General features: G+C 42.5%; 2 long non-coding RNA genes across 2 annotated transcripts; one reads left to right on the forward strand and one right to left on the reverse strand.

Annotated features, from left to right (window-relative positions):
- The first annotated feature begins 627 nt into the window (after nt 1-627).
- LOC139025335 (uncharacterized) lies at nt 628-1,450 on the forward strand. Its single transcript, XR_011476905.1, has 2 exons — nt 628-736; nt 1,397-1,450. It is a non-coding gene; the product is annotated as an uncharacterized lncRNA (long non-coding RNA).
- A 45-nt stretch (nt 1,451-1,495) lies between these two features.
- LOC139025336 (uncharacterized) lies at nt 1,496-1,786 on the reverse strand. Its single transcript, XR_011476906.1, has 2 exons — nt 1,743-1,786; nt 1,496-1,579 (listed from the first exon to the last, which is right to left on the reverse strand). It is a non-coding gene; the product is annotated as an uncharacterized lncRNA (long non-coding RNA).
- Between the last annotated feature and the right edge of the window lie 10,094 nt (nt 1,787-11,880).

Here is an 11,880-nt window from a genome sequence, read left to right on the forward strand (position 1 = left end):
CTCTATCTCTGTAAGTACAATACTGTGACCTATATAACAACCCCAGTGACTGAGCACTACTGCTGTGACTATATAACAAAACCCAGTGACTGAGCACTACTGCTCGTTGACCTATATAACAACCCCAGTGACTGAGCAGTACTGTGACTATATAACAACCCAGTGACTGACACTACTGCTGTGACTATAAACAAAACCCCAGTGACTGAGCACCACTGCTGTGACTATATAACAAACCCGTGACTGAGCACTACTGCTGTGACTATATAAAAACCCCAGTGACTGAGCACTATGCTGTGACTATATAACAACCCCTGTGACTGAGCACTTACTGCTGTGACTATATATAAGTGACTGAGCACTACTGCTGTGACTATATAACCAGTGACTGAGCACTACTGCTGTGGACTATATAACAAACCCGTGACTGAGCACTACTGCTGTGACTATATAACAACCCCAGTGACTGAGCAGTACTGCTGTGACTATATAACAAACCCCAGTGACTGAGCACTACTGCTGTGACATATATAACAAACCCCAGTGACTGAGCAGTACTGCTGCTGACTATATAACAAACCCCAGTGACTGAGCACTACTGCTGTGACTATATAACAGTGACTGAGCACTACTGCTGTGACTATATAACAACCCCAGTGACTGAGCAGTACTGCTGCTGACTATATAACAACCCCAGTGACTGAGCACTACTGCTGTGACTATATAACAACCCCCAGTGACTGAGCACTACTGCTGTGACTATATAACAACCCCCAGTGACTGGCACTACTGCTGTGACTATATAACAAACCCCAGTGACTGAGCACTACTGCTGTGACTATAACAACCCCAGTGACTGAGCAGTACTTCTTGGACTATAAACAAACCCAGTGACTGAGCACTACTGCTGTGACTATATAACAGTGACTGAGCATACTGCTGTGACTATATAACAACCCAGTGACTGAGCACTACTGTGTGACTATAACAACCCCCAGTGACTGAGACTACTGCTGTGACTATATAACAACCCCAGTGACTGAGCACTACTGCTGTGACCTATATAACAAACCCCAGTGACTGAGCACTACTGCTGTGACTATAACAAACCAGTGACTGAGCACTACTGTGACTATATAACAGTGACTGAGCACTACTGCTGTGACTTAATAACAGTGACTGAGCACTACTGCTGTGACTGTATAACAAACCCCAGTGACTGAGCAGTACTGCTGTGACTTATAACAACCCTGTGACTGAGCAGTACTGCTGTGACTGATAACAGTGACTGAGCACTACTGCTGTGACTATATAACAAACGCAGTGACTGAGCACTACTTCTGTGGACTATATAACAGTGACTGAGCATTACTGCTGTGACTATTACAAACCCCAGTGACTGAGCACTACTGCTGTGACTATATAACAACCCCTGTGACTGAGCAGTACTGTTTGACTATAACAGTGACTGAGCACTACTACTGTGACTATATAACAAACGCAGTGACTGAGCACTACTACTGTGACTATATAACAACCCCTGTGACTGAGCACTACTGCTGTGACTATATAACAGTGACTGAGCACTACTGCTGTGACTATATAACAGTGACTGAGCACTACTGCTGTTGACCAGAACAAACCCTGTGACTGAGCACTACTGCTGTGACTATATAACAGTGACTGAGCACTACTGCTGTGACTATATAAGTGACTGAGCACTACTGCTGTGACTATATAACATGTGACTGAGCACTACTGCCGTGACTATATAACAACCCCTGTACTGAGCACCACTGCTGTGACTATATAACAGTGACTGAGCACTACTGCTGTCGACTATATAACAAACTCCAGTAAGTGCTTCTGTTCGATGTATTTATATGACTGATTACAAAACTGTAGTGTTTCTGTGAAATTGCAAATGTTTTTCCTTAAATACTGGGTAAGTATCAAGTTCTGGTAGAGAAAGTACAGTACTTTGGAATTTTGTCCTTCCTGAACTAAACTTGCAATTTTTTTGTTGTTTACTATTTTTGACTGTATTGTTTCTCCCTGCAATAACTCCATGACTGCGTTTAGAGTATATTGAATTGTAGCTTGTGTTCTCTCTGGACTCTACGTAGGAACGTGTTTTATCGTTATAGCAGTCAGACTGTTCTGTTTGAGCTCTGAACGGAAGTGTAAGCATCGTTTCCTGTCCGCTTTAGTACATGTACTATTGACAGACTGCTTTGTGCAGCTCTTCATCATGTAGGAATGTTATAATTTCTTGGTTATATAAGAAGTTTTGCTTAGTCAGAATATAGAGATGGTTAATTATTGATGCATTATTTGAAGAAGGGGGAAAAAATAGCAATTTAAGTCCCAAAAAAATGTCATTTGCTATTAGAAATGCATAATTTCTCTGAATTGTTCTCGTTTTCCCATTTTTTAGTAGCATGTCAAAGTTGTTTCAATGCTGTTTATTGATGTCTCCTATCATCAGCATGTGGGTTATTGGTTCAGTATATTGATGTCTCCTATCATCAGCATGTGGGTTATTGGTTCAGTATAATGATCTACAGGAGCTTCGGGTTGTAAAAGTGACACAGATATTCCAGTGATTTGATTTATATCTCAGATGTGACATGCTGTTTTGATATTTAACACTGTAGCCTACCTGACCTGAGGCTGTTTTTGAACTGAGTACGTACACTATCATCTGTGTGATCGTTGCAGTGTCACTGTCACCCAAGACCTTGACCCTTAGGTTTTGCTGCTGGCAGTGAGTCACACAGGTAAGGAAAAACGCCCGACCCTGTCATATACATTTTGTATACACCCAGATACGATCCATTTTTTTGCTCAACTGAAAGTACTTGATAAAGTCTTCAACTGCCTCAGCATACCATGTTCAATCTAGCTATGCTGAGGATCTTCATTAGCTAGGTAGGATTTGTAGTGGATATCAACAGTCGTTTGTTCATTATATAAAAGATGTGATGGTTATGAATGACTTGCATGGAACATGTTGAGTTGTGTGGGTTGTTTTAGGAGCAGCAACATCCCCCCCCCCCTCTTAAGCCCAACGCAATGTGCTTTATGATTGCTTTTACCCACCTGACTTTAGTACAATTTCCAATTTCTTTCTAGATGTCGATTTTAGTTCTAGTATTTCTCAGATTTAAAAAAAGAGTTGTTTTATTGAAGGTATGTTGCGTAGTCTCCCCATGGTAAGCCCTACCCCATGGTAAGCCCTACCCCATGGTAAGCCCTACCCCATGGTAAGCCCTACCCCATGGTAAGCCCTACCCCATGGTAAGCCCTACTGTTATGCATTACTGTCCCGGTAAGTCCTGCAGTGTGACTGAGGCATCGCTCTCAGGTCTACTTTAACATTTAGCCTGAGTAACATTCTGTTTTAGCTGTCATTCCACTCGTTGCCACTCCTTGCTATGGCCTAGGGGTGGCAAGGGGTAGACCACTCCTTGCTATGGCCTAGGGGTGGCAAGGGGTAGACCACTCCTTGCTATGGCCTAGGGGTGGCAAGGGGTAGACCACTCCTTGCTATGGCCTAGGGGTGGCAAGGGGTAGACTGTTGGCACAAAACGGGCAACTTTTGAACACGACTTGTAATATAACAGACTGCATGTTGTGCTACTGTTGTCAGAGAGCCAGACTTTAATGTGCATACATGTTATAAAAGTACATGATGCTGTAATCTTATGATGCTGTTAAACTTGACTGATCGTTGGTGTGATGCAAAAGCTTTCGTTATCTATAATATAATACCCCCACGATGCAATGATGCAGTGTTGTTTAAAAAAAAAAAAAAAAAAAAACATTTTATAAACCCCCTGCTGCCTTGCCTGCCTCCCTCCCCACCTCTCACTCAGATGCTGTTGGAAGAATGAGGCTCCACATTCTAGATCTGGTTCTTCATCTAGTATGTTCTAGATGCAGGAACAGGCCTCAGCCAGGCTGGGCTAGTTGTCCTGTAGAGGAGACTACTGAGAGAGGCGTCACACCTTTTTTGAGTCTGTCTGATGATCGAGGTGTAGGTGACCATTTGAGAGCGAGCTCCAGATAAGGTAAACTACAGTAAAAAGCAATGCAATGAAATGGGGGGAGGGGGGAGGTGATTCTGTGATTTGATAAATTGACGATGATGCTGTTTGTTAGGGATATTATTTTCTTTGTACAGTCATCTCTTTTTTTTCTAAAACGTATGTTTAAAAAAGACATGTCATAGCATTTCTGCTACTTTTCTATTGACTGGACCAGGTGACGTGTTTTTCACATTTTCTCATGATTCTCTTCCACTTCCTTCCTGCATCCCAAACGGCACCCAATTCCCTATGTGTGTTACTTCTGCCCTGGTCTATAGTGCATTTATATAGGGAATAGGGGTGCTTTTCAYGATGCTGTCATTGTCATGCGCTGGAGGCGTGTTGCTTAGTTGTGCTAAACCACCAATGCTTTAGAGKGCTGGATGAGAAATAACCAGGAAGTTCTGTTGTGTTTTTGACTTTGAAAATGTCAGGCTCGTTTAAACCTTTTTTGGCAGTAAATTGGAGAGTTTCCTTCTAGTTCTGTTTTGTCCTCTTCATTCATTAGAACTCTTATGTCCTCTTATGCTAGTCATTTTGCTCCTAGCATATTCTCCTAAAGTTGCTGTGTAATTTAATTCTCTGCTCAGAGAGAACATCTCTCGTATAAAGTTTGAGGTCAGAGGGCAGGTTGGMTGGTGTAGAAGACTCAGAAGGGAGAAATATGGAGCATGCCTTTATAAGGTAAACAAATGAAAGGTTTAATGTGATGATGATCGAATGATTCTTTTTTGTTCTTGTTTTTCTTCTGGCTGGCTGTTCTGGATCTTTGTTGCCCTGTCTAGTAATAAAGGTGGAACACAATTTAGCCGTGGTATTTCTGTTCTTCTTCCAATACCTCACTGTCTAGATCTGAGAAGGTCTTTCTCTACAATATACCTCTAGTTAACAACTCTATAACCAAGATACTCATTGACTGTCTAGTAATGTTTTGCTTGCTCAGGCTGGGGGGGTTGAGGGAGTCAGGCTGGGGGGGGGGTGAGGTGATTCACCTGGTTAGAGGGAGGAATGTATAACAGTCAGATGAGGTCCTTGGCACAAACACGTTGGAAGTGAGATGTGGGTTTCTTACCCCCTCCCGCGGTCAGCTCCAACTCTTTGTACCCCCAGTGTACCAGGAAGACTAATCTCCTCGAACCTCTTTGGGCTCAGTCGACTTATCACTCACCTCCATAAAAAAAATATTAGCCAATCACACACCTCCGTTAGACTAACTCCTTGTCAACTTATCTATTCACATAACCCCAGTTATCTCATTTTATGAGTGATACGGGAACATCCTGTAAACTCTTAAGAATTAAATCACAAATGTCTGTTGGAGACAAGTTAATATTTACTCAACTCAAATCCCCTCCTTGATGAGTCGTCTCACCAAATATATCAGAGAACCAGGTTTATGTTCTCTTTCAATTACTCGTTTCAACGATTCACATATGAAACTCCCGTATCGCAGGCACACTCCAACCAATAGTCTCCAGACTACGCCTCAGAGGGCCCGACAGATCAGTATGAGCCCGGGGAAGGTGCTGTGACGTCCAGTCACCTCATGAAAGTATGAGGGGATGTTTTGTTTCTGTATTACACATTTCCTGGTAGGAGATGCCTTTGAACAGTGCCCAAGAAGTAGCCATATCTTTGGTGGAATGAGCCTTCGTGCCCCTCAGAGGCTGTAACCCCTTGGTATTAGAAGATAGTATAATAGCATCCACTATCCAATGTGACAACCGTTGACGAGAGAGGTGCCTGGGCGCTTGTGTAAATCTCTCGTTCTATCCATGTAGTTGTGGGAAGCTCTCGGCTAGTTGGCTGTACCTGCCCCAGTCCCTACTGACCTTAGGCATGTGGGGCGGCAGCGTAGCCTAGTGGTTAGTGTTGGACTAGTAACCGAAAAGTTGCAAGGTCAGCTCGGGGATTTGAAAAGGTACAAATCTGTCGTTCTGCCCCTAAACAAGGCAGTTAACCCACTGTTCCTAGGCCGTCATTGACAATAAGAATTTGTTCTTAACTGACTTGCCTAGTTAAATAAATGTGGTGGTTAGGCAACAGGGTTAACTTGATAAAATCCGCCCTAGGAGAGCATAACCTGATATTGCAAAGAACCGTGGCCGTTGTTCGTTGTCTTGCTACGAGAAGAGCTTCATGATGCCTATCTGTATTTCTCCCCAGACTCCCTCCACGACTAGGAGGTGGAGTTTCCAACTGGACAACAAGATGAAGTCCCTGGCATGGGCTTCCATTGGATACCTCATCTACACTCCACAGAATGATAACGTTGGCCGTCGAGTTTTAAGGAGCGGTTGGCCACCCCTGTCTGTCCTGAGAAGGATGTGTTTCAGATATGGCAGTAGTTCGACGTAGTTGCTATGGGTAAGCCTGTTGTCATGACCACAGTAAAATACCACGAGACCGTTTAGTCAAGGTAACCTCTGGTCATAACGCTTTCTCCCCCCCCCCCCCCCCAATCGTCCAGTGTCTGTTTTTTGTTGTTGCCCATCTTTAATCTTTACTTTTTATTGGTCAGTCTGATTTTTCTTTGCAACTCTGCCTAGAAGGACAGCATCCTGGGGTTACCTCTTCACTGTTGACGTTGAGACTGGTGTTTTGCGGGTACTATTTAATGAAGCTGCCAGTTGAGGACTGGTGAGGCATCTGTTTCTCAAACTAGACACACTAATGTACTTGTCCTCTTGCTCAGWTGTGCACCGGGGCCTCCCACTCTTTCTATTCTGGTTAGAGACAGTTTGCTCTTTTCTGTGAAGGGAGTAGTGCACAGCGTTGTACGAGATCTTCAGTTTCTTGGCAATTTCTCAGAACAAGAATAGACTGACGAGTTTCAGAAGAAAGGTCTTTGTTTCTGGCCATTTTTAGCCTGTAATCGAACCCACAAATGCTGATGCTCCAGATACTAAACTAGTCCAGTTTTAATGCTAATTTAATAAGCAGAACAGTTTTCAGCTGTGCTAACATAATTGCAAAAGGGGTTTCTAATGATCAATTAGCCTTTTTTTAAATGAAACTTGGATTAGCTAACACAACGTGACATTGGAACACAGGAGTGATGGTTGCTGATAATGGGCCTCTGTACAACTATGTAGATATTCCAMAAAAAAGATGAGATGAGAGATGCCTCATCTCCTCATTGGCTTCTAGAAAGCATATACCCACGTGCCATTGGTTATACCCACGTGGGTGATTGAAAGATGAACTGAGGTCGGTTGTGGTAATTCATCTTATAATGAAAAGTTCGATGCCATATCAGGTCGAAAGAAGATAAAGCCTGGAAGGAGGAGAGATGACTAGAAACGATTCGGTTGACCGTTTTATGTGTGGATTATGTTGAAGTCAGAAGTTTACATACACTTTAGCCAAATACATTTCAACTCAGTTTTTCACAATTCCTGACATTTTAATACTAGTGTAAAATTCCCTGTCTTAGGTCAGTTAGGATCACCACTTTATTTTAAGAATGTGAAATGTCAGAATAATAGTAGAGAATGATTTATTTCAGCTTTTATTTCTTTCATCACATTCCCAGTGGGTCATAAGTTTACATACACTCAATTCGTATTTGGTAGCATTGCTTTTAAATTGTTTAACTTGGGTTAAACGTTTCGGGTAGTTTTCCACAAGTTGGGTGAATTTTGGCCCATTCCTGCTGACAGAGCTGGTGTAACTGAGTCAGTTTTGTAGGCCTCCTTGCTCGCACACGCTTTTTCAGTTCTGCCCACAACATATTCTGAGTAAGGATTGAGGTCAGGGCTTTGTGTTGGCCACTCCAATACCTTGACTTTGTCCTTAAGCCATTTTGCCACAACTTTGGAAGTATGCTTGGGGTCATTGTCATTTGGAAGAACCCATTTGCGACCAAGTTTAACTTCTGACTGATGTCTTGAGATTTGCTTCAATATATCCACATAATTTTCCGTCCTCAAGATGCCATCTATTTTGTGAAGTGCACCATCCCTCCTGCAGCAAAGCACCCTCACAACATGATGCTGCCACCCCCGTGCTTCACGGTTGGTATGGTGTTCTTCGGCTTGCAAGCCTCCCCTTTTTCCTCCAAACATAACGATGGTCATTATGGCTAAAACGGTCTATTTTTGTTTCGTCAGACCAGAGGACATTTCTCCAAAAGTACGATCTTTGTCCCCATGTGCAGTTGCAAACTGTAGTCTGGCTTTTTTTATAGCTGTTTTGGAGCAGGTTATGTGGATATAGATACTTTTGTACCTGTTTCCTCCAGCATCTTCACAAGTCCTTTGCTGTTGTTCTGGGATTGATTTGCACTTTTCGCACCAAAGTCGTTCATCTCTAGGAGACAGAACGGTCTCCTTCCTGAGCGGTATGACGGCTGCGTGGTCCCATGGTGTTTATACTTGCTACTATTGTTTGTACAGATGAACGTGGTACCTTCAGATTTGGAAATTGCTCCCAAGGTTGTTCCAGACTTGTGGAGGTCTACAATTTTTTCTGAGGTCTTGGCTGATTTCTTTTGATTTCCCATGATGTCAAGCAAAAGATGACACTGAGTTTGAAGGTAGCCTTGAAATGTATCTACAGGTACACCTCCAATTGACTCAAATGATGTCAATTAGCCTATCAGAAGCTTCTAAAGCCATGACACCATTTTCTGGAATTTTCCAAGCTGTTAAAGGCACAGTCAACTTAGTGTATGTAAACTTCTGACCCACTGGAATTGTGATACAGTGAATTATACATTAAATAATCTGTAAACAATTGTTGGGAAAATTACTTTTCATGCACAAAGTAGATGTCCTAACTGACTTGCCAAAACGAGTTAAACAAAATTTGGGGAGTGGTTTGAAAAACGAGTTTAAATGYCTCCGACCTAAGTATATGTACATTTCCGACAAACTGTGTGTATATATATATGAGCTCAAACCGAAAAAATAGCCTGATTTTTAAAATGATTGTGCTTTTATACAGCTATGGTTTATTACGCACGCAGAAAAACATGAAACAAAACGTATTCGTTACATCATTCACCTATACTCCAAATTRTAAAGGAATTCAGATGGCTTATAATTAGTCAATTTATTTGATTTTGTATAGTRTCGTGATAAGATTTATTTTWAAAATATATTTTCCTAATGGAAAGGCTTTTTAGCTACAGCATCTCCCACCACTGCGTTTCACTCCTCCCCTCTCCTTAATTCCTTTCACGAGTGCGCAGAGAGGGGCTGTTGTTAAATAAAATGTTTAATTGTAGAAACATGTTTCTCTCGATGTTCCCGAACATATTTCACTATGTTTTACCAAATGTAAGAAAAMCAAGAACAACGTTGGAGAGCTACGTTTGTGCGTAATATCACCTGTCGCGCAGCAGAAGGCTGCGTGCTGCTCAAACGGTGGTTAACGTAATAAACGTAATAACCAGCCTACCCTGCATGAATGAAAGACGAACCGGCGCAGGTAAGTGGCCTCCATTCGCTATTGGAGTGCATGCGGATTAAGTCATCTCTTTCACCTGGCCATTTGAAAATCGGCACATTTTAAATCCAAACCAATTAGACATATTCCTAAATAATTCAATTGAGAATAGTCTGATGTAGGGTGAGAACATGTTAAAATGCCCAAATGCGTGACAACAGGGTGATTTTTGTGGGACCTTGTAAATGAATAAAAACATTTGGCAGCGTTTGCATACCCATTGCTAGATCTGTATTGTGAGCAGATGGTTTTAAACTGAACCAAAAAATATAAATGCAACGTTTTTTACAGAGTTACACTTCTTATAAGGTAATCAGTCAATTGAAAAATGTTTTAGGCCCTAGTCTATGGATTAAAAAGGACTGAGAATGGTGATGCATCTGTTGGTCACTGATAAGGTAGGGGCCTGGATTGAAAAACGGTCTTATCTGGTGTGACCACCATTTGCCTCATGCAGCACCTTCCTTTTGAATCGAGTTGGATTTGCTGAATGTTTTCAGGAACTGGAACATGCTGTCGATTCCAGAGCATCCCAAACATGCTCAATGAGTGACACATCTGGTGAGTATGCAGGCTATGAAYGACCTGGGACATTTCCAGCTTCCAGGAATTGTGTACAGATCGTTATGGCACGGGTCCGTTACCCGTTACCGTTACATTACCATGTTGAAACGTGAGGTGATGGAGGTTGAACGGCACGACAACGGGCCACGGGATRTCTTKACGGTATCTCTATGCATTCAAATGGCCACRAATAAAAAGCAATTGTGTTCGTTGTCTGTAGCTTATGCCTGCCCATACCCCCATAGTWTGTGCAGAAATTATTTGGTTGTGCAAACCCACAGTTTAATCAGCTGTCCGAGGGTCTGGTGTAAGACAATCCCCCAGGTGAAGAAGCCGGATGTGGAGGTCCTGGGCTGGCATGGTTACACGTGGTCTCTAAAATGATTTTGGAGGCGGCTTAATGGTAATTGAATGCTAATTTCTGGCAGCAGCTCTGGTGGACATTCCTGCAATCAGCCAAACACCCCCAACCTGACATCTGTGGTTTGTGACAACTGCACATTTTAGTGGAATTTTATTGTCCCCCAGTACAAGGTGCACCTGTGTAATGATCATGCTGTTTAATCAGCTTCTTGATATGCCACACCTGTCAGGTGGATGGGACGCCTTATCGCAGCTCACTGGTCACCATAGCAACACCGGCCCGTAGCACGCGCTCCAGCTGGTATATTTCACTGGTCACCCCCAAAGTCAATTCCTCCTTTTTAAATGACTGCAACACTCAAAGAGCTGCAGTCAGTTTCAGAATGGGGGACAATAAGTTAGTCCTGAATATTTKAAAAAACTAAAATGATGGTACTTGGGAATAGTCACTCACTAAACCTCAACTAAATCTTGTAATGAATAATGTGGAAATTGAGCAAGTTGAGGTGACTAAACTGCTTGGGAGTAACCCTGGATTGTAAACTGTCATGGTCAAAATATATTGATACAACCGTAGCTAAAATGGGGAGAAGTCTGTCTATAATAAAGCGATGCTCTGCCTCCTTAACATCAACAAGGCAGGTCCTACAGGCCCTAGTTTTGTTGCACCTGTACTACTGCCTAGTCGTGTGGTCAGGTACTACAAAGAGGGACTTGGGGAAATTACAGCTGGCCCAGAACAGGGCAGCACGGCTGGCCCTTAAATGTACACAGAGAGCCAACATTAATATGCATGTCAATCTCTCAAAGTAGAGGAGAGACTGACTTCATCACTACTTGTATTTGTGAGAAGTGTTGACATGTTGAATGCACTGAGCTGTCTGTTTAAACTACTGGCACACAGCTCAGACACTCATGCATACCACAAAGACCATGCCACCAGAGGTCTGTTTAAACTACTAGCACACAGCTTGGACACCCATGCATACCCACAAGACATGCCACCAGAGGTCTGTTTAAACTATTGAATACAGCTCAGACACTCATACATACCCCACAAGACATGCCACCAGAGGTCTTCACAATCCCCAAGTCCAGAACAGACTATGGGAGGTGCACAGTACTACATAGAGCATGACTACATGGAACTCTATTCCACATCAGGTAACTGATGCAGCAGGAGAATCAGATTGAAAACACAGATAAAAGAGACACACACAGGTACAAACACACATGTACACTTGTAAAGTGTAATAGTAGATAAGTGACCTGAGGTCACACACTTCATGTATTGTAGATCTTTTGGAAAATGTATTTTAATGTTTAAAAATATAATGTATATTACTGCCTTAAATTTTTGCTGGCCCTCAGGAAGAGTAGATGCTGCCTTGGCAGGAACTAATGGGGATCC

Source organism: Salvelinus sp. IW2-2015, unplaced genomic scaffold (genome assembly GCF_002910315.2).
Source record: "Salvelinus sp. IW2-2015 unplaced genomic scaffold, ASM291031v2 Un_scaffold2519, whole genome shotgun sequence".
Lineage (NCBI taxonomy): Eukaryota > Metazoa > Chordata > Actinopteri > Salmoniformes > Salmonidae > Salvelinus > Salvelinus sp. IW2-2015.